Below are 18,694 nucleotides of genomic sequence, written 5' to 3'. Positions count from 1 at the left end.
TGATGGTTTATTTTATACATTTATTTATAAATATATGTAATATTTTTTAGAGTAAATTTGTTAAAAAATTACTTTTATAAAAAATTGTTTTAAAAAATAAGTGAAAAGTTTAATTAAAAGGTAAAAAAAACATATTAATCTATTAAAAAAATATAAATAAAAATAGGCGGGTAAGCCCGCCGCCCGCCAACCCGCCATCTTGGCGGGGCGGACATGATTTGGATGCCCATTTTACTTGGCGGGCATGCCCGCCCCGCTTGTTTTTTGGCGGGCATAAGGCGGGGCGGGCGGGGCGGGCGGCCCGTTTTGCCACCCCTAGGCGCATCACAATCACTCATTAATATAATTAACTGACAGTATAAAATATCCGGCAGTGCATGAGTATTATTCTTATAATTTATTTATATTAGCTAATTAATATAAATAAATGATATGTCCGAAATTGAATTTAATCAACATTTTACACCATTTAACTTAACTTAGACATACTAATTTTACACATATTAGTCGACCTACCTCCCATATCCATAAAAAAAATTTTCTCACTATAGGTTATGTCTATTGTTATGTTTTAGTTATGGTATAAGAATATTATAAAATTATAATATCGTTCAACATAAAAATTGAATATATTACTTCCCTTTTTATTGAAGAAAGATATAAAATCTCAGGTTAATCACATAGTCTATATATATAGTATTTATGATTCTTATTAAGTAAAATTGATTTTTTTTAAAAAGGTTATATCTATACTAAAAGTATTTGTAAGGACCACAATGGAAAAAAAATTAATACAACTTATTTTAATATATCGTATAACTTGATCGATATAAATATATAGAGATAGACATATATTAATATTATTATTAATGTTATTATTATTATTAATATTATTATTATTGTTATTATTATTATATATTAATTATAAAAAAAAGTATAAGTTATAAAACTTGAATTTACTTGTATTAATATTATTATTATATAGAATAATACCAAAATATCCTACATTTTTCTATAAATTTAAAAATATCATCTTTCCAACAAATAAACTATTTTAAAGTACACCTGCTTATTGAATTGCCCGGCCCTTCTATTTTATACATTTTTAATAATATTTTATTTTCTTGCAGATTTTCTTTAAAAACTTTAGTCATATGGAATTTGCAAAGGATTTTTCTACAAACATTCCTTCCTATATAATTTTCAATAAACCGGCATATTTTAACAAAATCAATTTTAAAAAATTATATATTTGAGAAATCTGCAAGTAATTCCATAAGAGTAAAGATTCGTAGAAGAATTTGTGGATAAATAAAAAATCTTTAAAACAATTTTTTTGAAAATATGATAGTTTAGTAATAAATGGAAAAGTATAGTATTTTATTGAGTAATTTGATAAAAGATGGTAGTTTAGTGAAAAACTCAATAAGGGAAGGTGAAAAGAAATGTTCTAAAAATTGAACTAGTTATCAAATCAATGAGGGTATTAAATTATTGGTTTATTGATTGAATTATTAGGTTATTGGTCGAACCGTATGACTAAATCAGATTAAACCAAACAATTCGTTTGAATAAACCATTCTCTATAACAAAATTATATAATTATTAAACCAATCAAATTGGATGACTTCGTCGCTAAAAAATTACAAAACCTACCAAATTTCTAATTTTCAAAATATCATAATTTCATAAATTATTTTCTTTAAATTCAAATTCTTAACATGTTCATCACGCACAATAAAATAATCTATAATATAAATTCAAATAAATTTTAAACAAATTGTATTGCAATGAATAACAAAAAATAACTGCATTGTTTCATAAATTTAAATCAAAATAAGAAAATTTGTTCCAAATAAGTTTTTAACAAAGTTTACTTATATTTTAAATTTACTTTTTAAAAAAAATTATCAAAACAACATCATCTTATTTGAGGAAAAATGCAAGCATTTAACCTGTCGTTTTCAAAAAACCATCTATTCATCAATTTTTATCAATTTTAGTTGATTCAGGCTGATTTTAGTTAAATAATTTATTCGACCCAAAAATCATACTAGACTGAATATCTTTTCAATTTGCGAATCGACAATTCCTTCCAACCTATTTGATCCAATTTTTAAAATGCAGTTGAAAAGTATAAAGGTATCATAATACTAAAGTTAATAATTTGTATACAAAGAGAAAAATATATTTAAAAATAATAATAAAATGCATGTTGATATCATATATATATATATATATATATATATATATATATATATATATATATATATATATATATATATATATATATATATATATATATATATATATATATATATATATATATATATATTTATTTGTGTAATCCGATTATATATATATATATATATATATATAATCGGATTACACAAATAAATATATTAATAGTTATATTCTTTTCTACCCATTAATTTTATTTTAATTTAATGACTATTAAATAACCACTTGGTAACTCGCATTATTTTTACTAAACGTAATCTTCTCTCATTTTTTATGATAAATAAATTTCAATTTATTAAAACAAAAGTTGCAATACTTGAGTTTTAAATTAAACACTAAATCTTAAAAAAAAAAAAAAAAAAAAAAACTCAGTACTTTATTATTCTCATCCATCCACAACCATTGCATTACAATACTCCAAAACTAAAATTGCAATCGTAGGAAATGGACTACAAATATTTTAAAAGACATGTGGACTTATTGCACATGTGCATGATTTGTCCTTACAATAAGGAGTAGAACCCTTTTTAACACAATCACAACACTTCACACATTCTGTATCAGCTGTGCAAGACTTTGGACATTCTGCCTCACAAGTTAAAGTACCCACAATCTCATCTTTCACTCTTCCTTCTACACTTTTCATGCAAACATCTGCAAAAATTAATAAAAAATTTGAATTTAAAATTTGTTGGATGTGTTAAAAAATCAAAACATAATATGTAAAAATTTTGCTCAATTCTCTTATGGTTATTATCAAACCTGATGCAATGAGGAAGAAAACAACCAAAATTGCGAACTTGAGAGAAAAATATCTTGATGTGTCCATTTTATTTTTAACACATGTTTTCATGGCAAGAGTATATATAGGAAAATTTTCAAACCACCTTGTCCACAAACTATTTTTTTTATTTGTTGATACACCTTAATTAGAAATATAAAAGAGTAATAATATTAATATTAATATATATTATGATAAATTAGGTTGGATGTTCACTTTTCTAAAAATATGAAATTAGATAATATTTTATGGTTAAGTTTTAACTTTTTTATTTTAAAAATATTTCAAAATTTTAAGTAAATTAAAATATTAATATTACAACACACTTTATAAAGTATTAAGTGAATAAATAATTAAATATATTGTTTTGTAGGTACCGTTCGAATGATAAACTAATATATGCAAGAACATTACATATTTTTGAGCGCGAGTTTGAACTTTAAATTTTATATTCTTAATGTATGTTCAGTTTTATCATTGAATCACTTAGAATTGATTCTAAATTTATAGAATTTATTTTAATATATTTGCTTGTATTTTATTAGAATTGATTATGTTTTTTAAAATTTATTTTAGTAATTGTATTATTTGAAACTTTTAAACTTAAATATTATTTTTAAATTAAAATTTACGTTCAACACATTTTTTTATAAATTTATCTAAATATAGATTATTTTATTTTAGACTTATTTTTATCTAAAATCAACTTTATAAAATAATTTTACTTGACCACATTAATGCCAATATTTTTATTTTATTTTTTCCTTTTATTAATTATTTTCGGTTTAATAATATTATATGACTTTTTTCCTAACCTCTTTTTCAAAAAAATATTAAAAGGCCACCTACTATACAATTAAGATAAGGAAAATGCTTATTAATAAGAAAATATGAAAATAAGAAAGGCAAGAATAAATATACAATCTCATGATCCCTATTAAAAAAGAAATTAAATTTAAAATCAAATTAAAATTTACAAGTGACATCCGTGTATTATTGTATTTCTTTTTCAAATTATTCTGTCCTAAATAGCACTACTCTTAAGATAATAATATCATAGCATACTCTCTAAAATCTCTTTAATTATATAAATAAGAAAATAACATACATATAAACTATTAAAATTGTCTTTTTTTTTTATATTAAGTAACACTAACAAAAATTTAAAAAGAAAAAAAAGTAAATAACTAATGTTTAACTTTTTTTTTATTCTAATCAACCACAAAGTAACACATTGCTTCATTCCAATAATTTATTTTGTAACTTCAATTTTCTCACTTTTCTTTTTCTTCTTTTAATTCAAATTTCAAATTCTTTTTACATTTTTTTCACACTTTTTCACTTCCATACGTAACTTTTTCTCCCTTTATTTTTTTTTTATAAATATAAATAAAAAATTTAACCTTTTTCTTAATGTAATGAACAAGAGCATAGAAACAGTTGAATTTCTAAAACACAAAATTTAGTGTCAACATTAAAATATAATTATTTTATAGTATTAATAATAATACATAGTTATTAAAAATAATTCATAATTATAAAAATAAAAAATTATTTAGACAACTAACGAATCATTATTGAGACAATATCAATTTTATTTTTAATCAACAATTGTCTTTATTTGAGTGACAGAATTATTATTTTAAAATGTTAAATTTTTTTCTTTCTTCATTTCACGTCTCTCTCTTTTTTTTTTCATGGTTGTTTAATATGATTGAGTTTATATGATCATTTTAATTTTATAATTAAGTAATTAACTTCATATATATATATATATATATATATATATATATATATATATATATATATATATATATATATATATATATATATATATATATATATATATATATATATATATATATATATATATATATATATATATATATACATTTTATAACGTATCAAATTAAATAATAATCAATAACGGTGTAGACAACTAACTTTTCATATCACGATTCACTATCTTGACAATTGCTATTTTATTTTGATCAACAATTATCTTTATTTTGAGAGACAAATTCTTTAATTACAAATGTCAAATTTTTATATTTTTTTTCTTTCTCTATCTCATGTTGACTAGTCGTGGTCGTAATTTATGTGGTGTTGCGCATCATGCATTCATAGCATTTGCAGGACTTTTGTCCAGTGAAGTTTACAGGATATTTATCCAGTGATGTTAAGACGTTTTGATCCAGTGATGGCCTCAATCCCATAGTGTGGATTGAGTGCAACTTGTGAGGTGCTCCGGTTCCAAGCGGGAATCGATTACTGATGGGGATCTTTGGAGAATAACGATGACTAAGTCATCAGTGATGTTTTGGTACCACATGCATGAGTCTTATGAAGTTGCATTTCATTATTTGTGGCATTGTACAATACTTGGAATAAGTGATGTCTTTGATTAATTCTTGGAAGATGATGTTTGGTATATTTTCAAGTGATGTATTTAATTTATTCTTGGATTGATGATGTTATGACGTGAAGAATTGGAAATTGTTGTCATATGATTTAACGTATTAAATGATGTTATATGATTGTTGTTTCTTTGATATGAATACTATATCTATCACTTATGCTTTTTATGATGATTGCGATTTACTCACCTTGTCTGTTTGAATATTACCTCTACGTGGGTAACGCACAAGTGATCAAGTTTAGTGCAGGAAGCATAAGAGATAGCTTTGGAGTACGCTATTTAGTTTTGTTGAGTCTACAAGGTCTTGCTCTGATATGTAACATCGGGATTGGGATCGATTGATTGTGAACCTTGAGCATTTTGTTATTTTGAATGCTTTGTGTTACTTTTATAATCACAAAGTTATAAACACGAAGTATGGTGATTTTATCGATGTTTGAACTACTTTTCATGGTAATGATTAATTTATGAAAAATTTTCTATGAGATATTTATTCTGTTGCGAAGTTTGAAATAATTTTATTAATGGCACTAAATATACTATTTATGTTTAAATGTTTTACAACCCAGGTTACGGGGCATGATTAATTGTTATGTGAGGTTTTATGAAGATGTGACATCCTTGTTTTGCTTTACGTTTATTTATTTATTAAAAATATTCGTGAAAATCGTGGGATTTTAGAAGGGTGTTACATTATGCATGTTTACTCGTTACATGTTTATCATATTGCTTGTGTAGGACTTGTTTGATATCACTATAACATGTTTGCTTGTTGTATGCTTACCTTACATGTTGGTATCATTACTTAATCACATGTTTGTCTTGATAACGTGTTTACCTTACTTGTTGGAATGAGATCTTACAATGCATGTTTGCTTATTACATGTATATACATCCTAGTTCATGTTTAAGATTACTTGATCATATGTTTGTCTTGATAACATGTTTACCTTTCTTGCAGGTTTGATATCATTAGAACATACTTGCTTGTCGTATGTTTACCTTTGTTTACATGTTTGTCATGATAACATGTTCTACCTTACTTGTTGTTATGAGACTTGAAAACATGTTTGCTTGTTACATGTTTTCTCCTATTGCTTGTTTAATATTGCATGAGTACTTGATAACATGTTTTCTTGTTTCATGTTCTCCTAATCCATGTTTAGGTTAGTTATATCTTGATAACATGTTTGATTGTTACATGTTCGCCTAATACATGTTTAGGTTAGTACTATCTTGATAACATGTTTGCTTGTTACATGTTTGCCTAATCCATGTTTAGGTTAGTTATATCTTGATAACATATTTGCTTGTTACATATTCGCCTAATACATGTTTAGGTTAGTACTATATTGATAACATGTTTGCTTGTTACATGTTCGCCTAATCCATGTTTATATTAGTTATATCTTGATAACATGTTTGCTTGTTACATGTTCGCCTAATCCATGTTTATGTTAGTTATATCTTGATAACATGTTTGCTTGTTACATGTTCGCCTAACACATGTTTAGGTTAGTCCTACCTTTATACCATGTTTGCTTGTTACATGTTTTCCTAATCCATGTTTAGGTTAGTCCTATCTTGATAATGGGTTTTTAGGTTGGTGCCTCTTTGTTCATGATTCATGTTCACATGTCTTCTCCCATTGCATGTTTAGGTACTTGGTGACAATGCTTGTTTGATCGCATGTTCCCTTAGATGCTTGATTCTGCCTTGCAAGGAGATGTGAATTGAGATAGACCTTAGGAAGAAAATAGAAAGTAGTTAGCAGAACTGCGACGCTCTGATTTCTCCATTGCACGTTGGAGGTACGTAGGAATAGAGTTCGGGAAACTTTAGCGAGCATAATAATTATTAAAACCTATTTATTCATGCATTACATTCGCCCTTTTAACAAGCAAGTAGTATTGTAGACACACCCTTAGATTAAAACAAACGAGAGTGGATCCTGTGGAGTACCACAGGCGTGAGGAGTGCTCATACCTTCCCCTTACGTAGCCGACACCCTTATCCTTTCTCTTGGTCGTGAGACCTTGCTTTCTCCCTTTTAGGTTTTCTTTGGTGTTTTCCTTTCCCTTCTTGTGGGATAAATAAATGTTCAATGGCGACTTCATTGTTTTGATTTTTCTAGTTGCTTCAACGCTAGTATTTCTTATGCTGTTAATGTTTAGCTTATCGGGGCTATGAAAGCCATAGAAATATCCGTTCAAATAAGATGTTCTTATCTTTGGTTAGAAACAAACTCTAAATTGGTCTTTCAAGCTTTCTCAAATCCCCTTATTGTTCCTTGGAACATAAGGAATAGGTGGTTAAATTGTATTCATATAGTTTCCAAAATGGCTTTCACGGTTTCACATACATTCAGAGAAGGCAACCTCTGTGCGGATAAGTTGCTAACTTGGGATTATTTATTCAAGGGGATCATTGGTGGAGCTGTCATACCCTAAAATTTTCCCATCATATTTCAGTCCATCTGACTTTCAAATGCTCAAAGATCTTCAACTGCTCAAAGCTACCTAGCTCCTAAACAATCAACCCACAACTAGGGTTTTGTTTTTTTTCTCCAAGTAAAATCAAATTATGAAACCTCAAGTGAACTCCATGGACTTTCATATACCTCAAAGGATCCTTATGCCAAGTTTCGAGCTCTGATTCACAAGTTTCATCAGTCAACTGCTCAAATGGACAACAGTCGACCAGTTTGACCTAAAAGTCAATTCTGGTCAAAGTACAGTCAAAATTCCTGATTTTTGGTCAACATCCTCATTTTGAAGTATCACTCATCATTTGATCAAGGATTGACCATGATTCATCAAGGAAAGCTCGAAAATCATCAAAACTTGAAGTTACTAAATTAGGGTTTCTAGGAGAAAGTCAACCCAACTTTTACTGATCATATCTCTCTCATGCTCTATCAGAAATTCCCCAACCAAAGCTCATGCTCAAGGAAATTCAATTCTCTACAACTTTGATGTTGGGTCCAAGGTCAAGAAATGCTTCTGCATAAGAGATATAAGTCAAAACATTACAGGTTCTTCTAGAAGATCGCAAAAAGCTGTTTTTTTTTTCCAGAGTGGCTTGTAGAGGACATCTTGAGCTTTCCAAAAAGTCCTAGAACTCTTCTATACCTGAAAAAATGAGGGAGATATGCTTGGTACAAGTTGGTCGATTTTCAAGAAAAGTGTGAAAACCTAAATGGTCCACGTGATAGTAAGCTTATTAAGGGCCCAAAGATCATTTGATAATTATTTTATGATTTTATTATATTTATTACATTTATTTTTGGATTTATTCATTTAAATTCAATTTAAATCAAATAAAATCAAAAATAAATGAAATCAAATCATACAAAAGATGTCATTCATTGAATATAGACCTAATACACTTAAAAGGGCCAAAAAATACGTTGGAGAAGTTGTGGAAAATAGATTGAGCTTAATTTAGAAAGCTTTCATATAATTTTCCAAACAAAATCTTTTCTAATCATTCCAATACTTCTTACCCAAGATTATTAACCCTAAATCCACCCACTATATATTCCTTAAACATTCAGACTCAAGGGACAAAAAAAACCTAGCCTCAAGAACTTGTCCAAACTTTCAAATTTTTCAAGGAACTAGGGCACTCAAGAATCGGTCGTGGCAGCCACTCTTAAGCCAAACTTGTTGTCTCAATATCTTCCCAAGGTGCCAAAGGATAGGTTTGCATCAAGGTTCGAATCATATAGCATTAGAAACGCACATATTGAATTGTCATATTTTCACGCATTCTTGAAATTTGGATCTCATATTTTGTTGCGTTCTAACGCTATTTGATGATGTATTGGATGTTATAATGAGTATTAGGGAAGCTTTGAACCTTGAAAGGGAGTTTTTAAAGTCACGACCACAAGTTGCCATGCTTAGGGCGTGGAACATATTTCTTTTTGTTTACATGGTTACAAGCCATATTAGCTGAAAATAACGGCATCAATGAATTCAGAGCCCATTAATTAGTGTATCTGGGTAGTCTTCGTTTGTGTTTCCTTCAGATTTTGCAGGTTTTAAAAGCTGAAGAATGACAATGGGAAAACCGTGGGAAATCTGCAGGAAAAGCCGTAGGTAAATACGCAGCTATTTCCGCAAGTGCACATGAAGAAGAAGGTGAACAGTAGACGTGGAATCTGGGTTTGATGCGTGGCACGATGGTGAAGCATGATTCGTTGGTCAGCCCTTACATTCTCTCTCCATCCACGCGTGCGGAGTCCCATTGGATGGTCAACTTTCCAAGGATTCTCCCCTCTTCCCATTGGTAGTTGGTGACAGCATATGGGCCCTAGCGTTGAATTCTTTGACTGCTTTTAATAGTTATTGAGTTTTATATTTAATAAATTTCAACCATATCACTAACAATTAATTATTCCAGCGCAGTTGGTGGAGAGTGATGACTTGTTCCTCAAAGACCTGGGTTTGAACCCATGTATTTTATAGATTTTTCTTTGTTTTCCTCAACTTTCAGATCTGGTGCGTTTCACACGCAGGCATACACTATACACCAGCCACCAGCGCTTCTGACCGTAAGATCTCCAGTGATCAAGATCTAAGGGCCACCAGTTTGCAGGACCACCATGCTCCCTCAGGAAAGCGTCACACTGAAAGCGTCACCAGTTTTTATTAATTTATTATTCTTTAAAACCAATTACAATATTTTTTTAATTTAATTAATTAGAACAAAACCTTTTTCTTTAATAATAAAAAACAAAGTTTAATTTTTTAGATGTATAATATTTAATCCTGATTTTATTTAATCTTGATTTTATTTTTATAGTTTTAGACTTTGATTTTATTTTTAGGGTCATTTTTAATTTTAGGTTTTCTTTACCTTTAATTTTTGCCTTGCCTTATTGGTATTCTATTAATTGTGGTTAACTTGTTCCCCATTTGGGATTTGTCTTTTATTATGCTTATCATCTACTTAATTATTTCTTGTGGTTTTCACACAAGTTTTTGCCATATTATGTAACTGCTCACAAGATGTAATAGTTTAATTAGATTTACTTTCCTGCCTTTATTTTTCTGCCCTACAGGTGTTTATTGTAATAGCGTAGGAACTTTTAAATCCTGCCTTTAATTTCTGTATTTTTTAACTGTGTGGTTAGTAATCCTAGGGAGTGCAAGCCTGCTAATAAATTTAGTTTGCCTAAATTATAAGATAAATATAACTGAATTGAATCACATGATTGGTGCCCACACACACCTTTAGGGTAACCTCTCTTGTTGCTTGTTGCCTTGTTGCATGCTGCCTTTAATTACGATCAAAAAGTAAAGTCCCTCGATTCCGAGGATACCTAAAGCAAAACAAATGTTGCCCTCAGTTCATTATCATCAATTTTGTCCCTCGAAGTTGCCTCGGTAAATGATGATTGTCTCATTGCTAAGTGTCATACCCCAAAATTTGCCCTCCTGATTTTATTTCAACTATGTTTTATATTTCCATTAGGACATTAACATAAATTTGCATTTGTGCAAGAAATTCCAAAAATTCATACATGTGTTTCATTTCACGCATTTTTATTCCACTGCACGATTTAATAGCTTTAATTTTTATTTCACTAATTATTGAGGTTTATAGTTTTAATATTTAATTCAACTTTAATTAAATTGAATTTTAAATTAAAACTATTAAACTAATATTTTATCCTTTTTCTTTAAATGCATAATTTGTTTACTCTTACTAATATTTTTAGGTACAAAAAGAAGAAGCCCAACTTTTATGGCCCAAATTTATTTCCTAAGTATCCAAGAGTCTCTAAAGCCCAAAGCTCACTCCCTCTTTTGTTTATCTTATTTTATTTATTTTGATTTGATTTTTAATCCATTTTTAAAAATTCAATTTAAACTAAATAAATATTGGAAATAAAAAAAAGATTGGAGTAAGACCATTTTCCAGCAACAGCAACGTGATGAGAACAATTTGAAAGTGGATTAGGAAAGATTTTGTGTGAAAATATAAACTTTCAAGACAATTTGAATCAAATTTTATCAAGAATCAATCTCTTGAGATTTGATTCAACTATAGTAACCTAATCTCCTCTCTATAAGTGTCTGAGCCAATCCTAATGCAAAGGAGGAGATTCTGGCCGCAAGGGGACCGAAACACCATTGAAAAAAACTTGAACAAGAGAGGAAGGTGCACATCAAATTCTGTTCCGATTCAAGCAATTCCATACGTCTGGATCAATCCCTCGACCTTCTCTGAATCATACTGGATCATTGCAAATCGTTCACGTTTCCAGAATCGCTACTGTAGCGCTCACGGTTTAGCAACTTTCTTTCAAAATCGATTTCGATAATCCATGCATATTTAACGTAACTAGATTGCATATTTGTGTTCACAACAATGTTTGAAAGCATTCTGGATTGTTCAATTTTGTTTTAAGCACAGGTACACTAATCCACCATGGTTAGGGTTGTGGAACTTCGGATTGGGGCTTCTCGATATTGGCCAAATTACACGAAACAAACGGCACCACTGTGTTCGGAGCGCAATTTCGCATTGTTGTATGTGTTTTTTATTAATTTATGTTAAGAATTGGACTCGCAGGTATTATAGCCATATGCGAAAACCATTGCCGAAGGAGTTCCTGCGTTTCTGAAAAACCAACGGAGAAGAAGACTGTCTGCGCACGTTCTGGTTTTTGAATTCTGAGTGTATCGTTTTTTTTATTATTATTATCATGTTAAATGATCATGTTAACAGCATAAGGACCGTGATCCAGTGGAAGGGACATGTGTTTTAAGGCCTTACACCGCAAGGGCAGGGGTTCGATCCCTGCCTCTTGCATATTATTTTTACTTAATTCCCAGGTTATCATTGTTTAAGGATCCAGCGTATGTAGGTCATGAAGGAACATGATGCACCTTCGCATCACAGCCCTTGGATCACACATAGATCAGATCCAACGCCCACAGCCTTGCAAGATCACCATAGACCCTCAGTCATGCGCAGCACCAGATCCAAGCTAAGTTTTTTTAATTTTATTTCTTTTTAATTACATAGCCTATTTTATTTTATAATATATATATATATATATATATATATATATATATATATATATATATATATATATATATATATATATATATATTTTGTTTTATATCTTTTCTTTTCTATTATATATAAAAAACTATTATATGTTTTTTTTGTTTTTTTTCAGAACTTTATTTTATTTGATACTTATCTTATTTATTTTTCTTTATTTATAATTAATATTTATTATTACATTATATTTATTCTCTTATTCTTTTATATATATATATTATCCAAATTATTTTCTTATTTATTTTAATTATATATTTATTTATTTTATTTAAATTATATTTAATTACTTATGTTTATTCAAGATTCATATATATTTTATTTTAACTCTAAAAATTCATAAAAAATACCTGTGCACTCGATTTTATTTTTGCTTCCTGATTTAATTAATTAGGTCGCGAGATCAATAATTAATTAAATTGTTTACGTTATGTTATTTAATTCGTACCCTAATCAGGGTTTACGAAGATCATTCCATACACTGAAACATTTGTTTTTCTGTGCCTTTTTCAGGGTTGCTCTTCCAATACACTCCGACTATGTGCCACTTCAAATTCAAAGCTAAGTATTTTTACCCTTTCTTCGTATTTTTACTTTTATTGATTAGGGTTAACCGTATTCGATGTCTGAACTGTCGTACACTCACTTCCTACTATTTTGCTATTAATTCTCAGATGATCAGAGTCAATGCTTGAGGGAACCTCTAACCGTCAACCTTCTCAATCGAAGCTAAGTTTCTATATTTTCCTCCCTTTTCTTTTATTCTTTTATTTTTGGATTAGGGTTAACCCTAATTGTCAATGAATCGATAATGCACTCACCCCTTCGCGTCTATTTTTCCTTTTCCAATTTTCAGGGTTTGCCAATTGCCAAAGCTACGAATATCGGTAACCCTAAATCCTAATCTCAATTATTACTTGTTTCAAACCTATTTGCTTTATTTTATCCCGCTGGTTTCAATTTCCCTCTCCTCCGCTGGTTGCAATTTCCTTTCCCCCATTATCACTATTAATATTAATTGTTGTGGTTAGTAGTTTAGGGAGTGCAACTATGAACTGAATTAGAGTCACTTAATTACAAGATAATATATTCTGAACTGATCACGTGATTGGTGCACACACGCACACTTCTGGGGTAACCTCTCTGTTGCCTGTTGCCTCGTGTTTTTGCAGAATAGCCAATCCCTCGAATACGAGGATACCTCAGCCATGTTGCCTCGATTAAAGATCATGGTCCCTAATGATGCTGCCTTCGATACACATGACCTCGACCCTCGGAAGTTGCCTACGAAAAGGCTGAGGTATCCTCTGGCTGCCTACGAAAAGGCTATTCTGGTTCTTCCCTCAGACTACCTGCCTCTCTATGGCATGGGACAATCTTATGGCGAACGAACTCTCGATGACCCTTCAACCTCCAAATGAAAGGCTTCCTGCCCTCTTATGGCAAGGATAGACCCTTTCACCCTGAAAGGCTAAAAGAACTTCTTTTTTTAATTATAAGGTAATTTGCCCTTAATTGCTTTGCCTTGCTCTAAAGAGACTTTTTCATATTCTTTCTCATAAATCTTCAATAAGGCTACGCTCATTTACGAGCTAAAGTCCTTATTTCTCTTTTTCTATATTTTCTGAAACTTTTGACTTCAAAACTAAAGAGCAAAGCAATTAAGAGCCCGTGGAAAACCATGGATGCAAAGGGTGTCTTACACCTTCCCTTTGCATAATTACCCCCCGAACCCTATTTTATTTAAAAGGTTTTTCCTGTTCTTTTAGCCTTTCTGATTAAATTTGGATAAAATAAAAGTCGGTGGCGACTCTTGCTATCCGCGACATTTCGATAAAGTCAGTTCATCGTATTACAGAACAGGCGACTCTGCTGGGGATTTTTCTTATAAAAGAGGGGTTACCTTAAAAGTTTAGGATCACTTAATTGTATTCTATTGTTTGCTTTGCTTGCTTTATTTTTCAGGGTTGTTTTGGGAATTAACTGAAGGACGAATCCTACACCCGGATTCAAGTACACTTAAGATTAGGAGTGGCATAGTCATGGCGACCTCTTTCACATATGTGGGAGATGAGTCAATATGAAGTTCACACTTGAGTTAGGACTCCATAGCATATGCACACCTTTCTCAAATGAGGGGGGGTCTATGTATGTATCTGTGGGTGCGCCGGAGCTCAAGGACCTTTAGTCACCTTTAACCCATCCTGGCCTTTAGGAACGTAGTGGGGGGACTACTCTTGACAAATGTTGAGAACTAGTCGCTACCCGATGCTACAATTCAGATAGGCCCTTTCTCAAAGTATCATTGCATGATGCGAATGTATCATGTCCGAGGGTGCTTGATCGGGAAATTATAGCAAGTGTACTATTTCCTCGATGTAGTAGTAAAGAAGGGTAAATACCCAGTATCGAACTCGCGGACTGCGTGTAAACTACAAGTTTCACAATGATTCAATTGAACAAAAATATCATGGGGGTTGTTTTGGTTTGTTTGATTAATTAGAATTACTAGAAATAAATAAAACACTAAATAAAAGATAGCTTGGTGCAAATATGAGCAGATATGCTAAGGTAGATGTATGAATCCTATGTAACTCCTTGAAACCACCGTGTTCATGAGATGATTTAATTATAACTGTGTATCAATTCTATAAATAGTTCTCCCTAATTCCTTAGTGAAGAACCCCTTAACACTAATTAGACAATCTCAATTCCTCAATAACTGAATTTAGTATTAGGTCTTTTATGCATTAGAGTCTAGAATGAATGATCACTAAAGTGCAATCCTTATTCCTAAGCGATTTGCCGGAAGTGTTTTGATTCACAAGCATTAGGGAGGTTTGTCACGCCAAACCCTAACCATAGAACGATAAGATACTTTCCAATATAATAAAGCATTAAGAACAATGAATCAAAAACTCAATTTATAATTAAACATCAAATTCATCAACAACGGTTGTGACAATTCATCACATAAAAAGATTCAGGGACATCACCCCTAGCATAGTGTTGTTTAGCTACTCATAATGATAAAGAAAACAACAAGAGTAATTGAAGTCATTACAAGAAATTAGTGGTTGATATGATCTCCAATCGCCAGTGCTCTTGAAGATCTTCTTCCAAAACCCTTGACTCTTCTTTCTCTGTAATTCTCCCTCCTCGATGATCCAAGATGCCTCTCTTCTATTCCTGTTAGGTTTTAGTAGTGTTGCTTCACTCACTCCGTATCCGGAATGACCGAAATACCCTTAATGAGGCCCAAGGTTTCCAAAATATCAAAATTAGAACATCTGCCCGCGCTCAACAACACGGGCCGTGTGCAGGAACACGGGTGCCCGTGTTGTCCATCTGGCCCTCACCTCAAAATTCACTTTCTGGGCACTTTTCCACACGGGCCGTGTGCAGGAACACGGGTGCCCGTGTAAAACCTCTGTTTTGCTCTCCAGAATCCACTTTCCAGGCAGCTTTTGACACGGCCGTGTGGGTGCACACGGGTGCCCGTGTTGGCCTCTTCTTTAGCTCTTTCAGCTCCTTTTTCTCGCCTCGGAGTGCCATCTTTCTCGGGATTAACCTGGCCAACAACATACTAACAACCAACGCATAAAATGGCATTTTTATGAAGCTTAAACACACTAATAATGTAAAAGCTCAAACAACCGAAAAACTAAGGAACTTATATAAAAACTTAAAACAATGCCACTTTGTATTACCAAGATTACAACTTTTGATCGGAAAAAGGTGTGGAAACTTACTAGAAATGGTGACCGATCACAACCCCACACTTATCTCATTGCTTGTCCTCAAGTGATGTATCGAGTCAAAACAAAAGGTCACCGACAAGATTCTTTTCTCCACAACACAACCAGGTTTTTCGCAAGGTTCCTACACTTAGCAATCAAGTGTAAGGTTCCCTTCTTCCGACTATCCATGGCATTCCCACCTTCGAGCACGTCTATCACCTGCAAGCTTTTCACATTCTCACAAAATCTCTCCGGGTTACGGTGTTTACACTCATAGTATCAAGGCATGCATATTACTTTTAACTTTGAATAAATTCTCAAATCACTACACACAAGGATCACACACACTTTATGAGGTCTTCGGGTTGTAACGTGGCTTAGGTTTGGTGGGTTAACAAGGAATGGGATAACGATTGGTTTTAAGTGCTCGGCATCACATAGGTTTCACTTCTTCACTCATTTTGATCTGTATCTTAAGAATGGGGTTTAAACCTTCTTTAGCTAAAAATGGACAAGGGTACATGCATTATTCTTTTTCTCTTCTCTTTTTTTTTTCTTTTTGTTTTCATAAGATCTATATTCAAAATTTTTTTCTTTTCTTGTACTCTTTTCTTGTTCCACTCTTCAATGGTTTACAACCCCACACTTAGATCTTTTTATGTCTTTCGAGTGATCTATTATGAATGCCGAGCAATGATACAAACAATGAGAAGGCAAGTGGAGGAAAAATAACACGATGAACAAAAATAAAAATTACGGCTCAAAGGGGGTTAACAATGGATAACATGCAAACGGGATGGTTAAAAAGGCTCGGGGTTAAAACAAAAAACTTGCCTCAGTGTGCGCTTTCATAGTGTGCTTGTGTTATGAGAAAATACGCAAAATCAAAGTGAATAGTGCCATACCTGAACTTGACTCTCATATGGATGTTATGCATTTGGCTCTGATGTCTCACCGGGTCGGTTAAGCTTGCATGCTTCAACGTACTCTAAGTGTTTTGCCATTTCCTTTCATCAAAAGTTCACCATACTCTTTCTTGGTTCAGTGTGCTTCCTTGCGTCCTACCTTCTTTTCTTGGTTGTGTCAACTTCTGTGGTGCCTGTAGAGATTAAGTGTGAGTTGTGTTGTTCAACCACTTTCTATTCGTTTGCACCTTTTCCGACTTGTATCGAACCTGGTAACACCATGGCAGCATTGAAACTCGAAATAAAAACAAAACAGAAAGACAAAGAACTGGTCAAAATTCAAAAACAGAAAGTAGAAAACAATAAAGCAACTAAAATAAAAATAAGACAATAAAGCAAAATAAAATAAGAAGTAAGACCCTCCCCCACACTTGAACGAAACATTGTCCGCAATGTTTAAATTCCAGTGTGACAGGGCCTACCCGCTTACTGAAATGGTGGTGGAGGAGGGGGATCCTGAGGATAATGCATCATAAGGCGGCGCATCATCTCCTGGACATCATCTATCACTGCCCCTTGCCGAAACAACTCAACACCTTGCCGTGTTTGCTCGGTGCGGAGAGCGCCTACCGGTCCAAACTCTACCACCTACAAAGGAAACGAAATAAAACAAAGAAAATGAAAGTTAACGGAAACAAACGTGGGTTGCCTCCCACGGAGCGCTGCGTTTAACGTCGCATGGCTCGACGGTCAATCGTCCTACTAAGCAAGACGAATGACATCAACCTGTCCAACTGGTTGACCTTGGAAATATGGCTTTAATCTCTGCCCATTAACTTTAAAGGTGTCTCCATTAGCTTGATTTTTTATTTCAACTGCACCGTAAGGGAACACCTTATGAACCACAAATGGTCCCGACCATTTGGATCTCAATTTTCCCGGAAAAAGCTTCAAACGGGAATTGTACAGAAGGACCAGCTGTCCTTCCCAAAACTCTTTTTGCTGAATCCTCCTATCGTGCCACTTCTTAGTTTGTTCCTTGTAAACCTTGGCATTTTCATACGCACGATTCCGGAACTCTTCTAATTCATGCAACTGTAAGATTCTAGAATTTCCTGCTAGAGACAAGTCCATGTTCAAGAATTTAGTTGCCCAAAATGCCTTGTGTTCAAGCTCTAAAGGCAAGTGACATGCTTTTCCATAAACAAGTTGGTATGGTGACATCCCGATGGGTGTTTTGAACGCCGTTCGGTAAGCCCATAACGCATCATCTAGCTTTGTTGCCCAATCCTTTCTCGATGAACTCACCGTCTTCTCGAGAATTTGTTTGAGTTGTCTATTAGACACCTCTACCTGACCACTTGTTTGAGGGTGATAAGGGGTGGCTATCCGATGCTTCACATTGTATTTCTGCAGGAGTTTCTCCATGAGGTGATTTAGGAAGTGCGTTCCTTCATCACTAATAAGTGCTCTTGGTACTCCAAACCTAGCAAATATGTTCTCCCTCAAGAACTTTACTACCACCTTT

The sequence above is a fragment of the Vicia villosa genome, linkage group LG3, assembly GCF_029867415.1.
Source record: "Vicia villosa cultivar HV-30 ecotype Madison, WI linkage group LG3, Vvil1.0, whole genome shotgun sequence".
NCBI classification, from domain to species: domain Eukaryota; kingdom Viridiplantae; phylum Streptophyta; class Magnoliopsida; order Fabales; family Fabaceae; genus Vicia; species Vicia villosa.
The sequence above is the reverse complement of the archived record's forward strand: the minus strand, read 5'-3'. Positions refer to the sequence as shown.